The following is a 2,612-nucleotide window of genomic DNA, read 5'->3' on the forward strand; positions in this document are numbered from 1 at the left end:
TTGTCAGCCCGTGGGAGGGTTGCCTTTGTTTTGCTGCAATGTGGAATGTAGCCTTGGGGGACAGAACAACTAAATGGTAAACTCTGAAAAATAGCGTCTCGTTGGCTAGATTTGGAGAACAAGTCTCCCTACACATCACCCCCAGTTTTTGTTTTTGTTTCTCCTTTGGCTGTTCTTTTGTTTATGACACTTTAAATTTTTTTTTTAAAACCTTGGAGAGGGATTTACATGATTAATTTTGTTTTGAGTGCCAAGGAACACTACTCCACCGCCATAGTACGGCACGGCAACAATGAGCGCTTACTCCTGGGACATCAGAAACACCAACCAAGAGAAAGCACAGTGGATGTGCACAGCTATCATAGAAACCTTAAGTCTTTAAGCCATGTAAGGGTTTTTTTTTTTTTAATTTTAAATGTTATTTATATTAGTGTTTGGCCTCCATGTATGTCTATGTGAGGGAGTCAGATCCCCTTGGTACAGAAGTTACAGACATATGAACTGCCCAGGTGGATGCTGAGATTTGAACCTGCATCCTTTGGAAAAGTAGCCAGTACTCTCAACCGCTGAGCCTCCTCTCCAGCCTGCCATTTAAAGTTTCTCAATACTAAAGGGAAGGTATGTATATAGGAGCTATTAGCCAGGAGAGTGTGTCCTATACATTGGGGCATATGTATCTGTGCTGGGATTGAACTCAGGCCTCATGCACGCAAGGTCTGGGCATGCAACTGGCTGAAGTAACAGTTATCTTTATAGTGTATAGAGTATCTTGACTGCTTCCCTGGCCAAACGAGTCATAGGGCACCCTGACACAGGATTTTTAGTTAATAACCTTATTAAATAAATTTTTATTTAATAACCTATGGTTGGAAAGCATAGTTTTAAAAGATTTTACTATTATTATTATTTTAACTTTTACTTATGGATGTAACTGTTCTATTTGCATGTATGTCTGCATGACACAAGAGGGCATCAGATCCCATTTATAGATGGCTGTGAGCCACCATATGGTTGCTCGGAATTGAACTCAGGACCTCTGGAAGAGCAGCCAATGCTCTTAACCATCGAGCCATCTCTCCAGCTCCTGGAAAGCATCTTTATTTACCCATACAGGGTGCCTTTTTCTCTTGCTATTATTTTAACAGCCCTTTCATAAAACTATCAAAATAATCTCTAAAGTTACAAGGCAAGTGAAGATACAACTGGGAATATCTGAAATTGTGGGGACTCTCTCTGTAAATGCTAGCACACAGAGATAGCAATTTAACCTTTAAGTTGCATTTATTCAGAGAGCTGGCAGTCTGAGAAGACAGAAGATTCCTATATTTTTACTTAATTTTTTTTCAGTGGTGTGTGTGTGTGTGTGTGTGTGTGTGTGTGTGTTGTGTGCGTTATGTGTGAGAATATGTTTGCATGGTGAGCATGTGGATGTCAGAAAGGAACTTACCAGAGTCAGTTCGCTCCTTCCAGAATGTGGGTTCCGGAGATGGAAATTAAGTCACTAGACTTGGCTGTCAGAACCTTTACTCACTGAGCCATCTTGCTGGCCCAAGGATGACTATCTTTTAAAGATTTCCTTATATCTTATCTCTAGTCGATGAATCTTAGAAGGGGAGAGGATGAGTGGACAATCATCCCACAGTTCAGTCTCTCCATTGGTGAGCTAATCAGCCACATCTGTGAGACGTGCACATCTGTGCTTCTCTTGTCATCATTCCTTAAACTCTTATCTTGTTCTCTGGCTGGCTGGCTGGGCTCAGGCACTTGAGTCCCTGATTCTAGCCAGGATCTGCTGGTACCAGCTTTGTACTCCTCCAAGGTATCTGAACTGGGGTGAGGGCTAAGTCAACATAAACAAACACACATAAATAAACAAATAAACAAATAAACAGCACATGCTAAGCTGTTGCTAAAATGTATGTTCGGATTCCTTTCCACAACATAGAGTACAAATGTATTAGATAATGTAGGAAAGTGCCCGTGTCTGTCTCCTCTGTCTCCTATCAAAAATATCATATTTGGTTGTCCAAAATTGCTTTTTATATTTTTTTGTTTTGATTGGTTGTCTAAACCTTTACATCAGTGTTTGTGAAATGGGTGTCCTTCTTATTGTTAATCCTTTGCAAACACCTACTTAATAACCCTGAGCGGGGTGACACCCGTAGTTCAATGAGTTGTCTGTTTATATAAGAAAACGTACAGGAATCTTGGGACAATCCTTATGCATGAAGGCACATCTGCATTCCTTATTCACGGGCCCTAGCCCTAGCCAATCCACCTGTCAATTGCTTACTGGCTTATTGACCTATTTGCATACTGTTAGGCTACTGTAACTCTCCTTTAAGCCAGAGACGAGGTTCAGGTGTTACGCACTGCATGTAACATCTCTCTGTACCTAAGGGGGATGCCTGTAAATGTTGCTATTTTCCAGCCTGTGCTGTCCCTTGCTCCATTTGTACCCTGATTTCACATGTACCCAATGGATAATTTCTTCATATTTTGATGAGCAGATGGCTCACATGTCTGTGAAAGCATCAGGTTTTGGTGACAACAGGAGGCCCTGCATTTGTGTGTTATGGAAGCCATACAGAAGACTGCTAGTGGCTTTGGTT

The sequence above is a fragment of the Mastomys coucha genome, chromosome X (genome assembly GCF_008632895.1).
Source record: "Mastomys coucha isolate ucsf_1 chromosome X, UCSF_Mcou_1, whole genome shotgun sequence".
Classification (NCBI taxonomy): domain Eukaryota; kingdom Metazoa; phylum Chordata; class Mammalia; order Rodentia; family Muridae; genus Mastomys; species Mastomys coucha.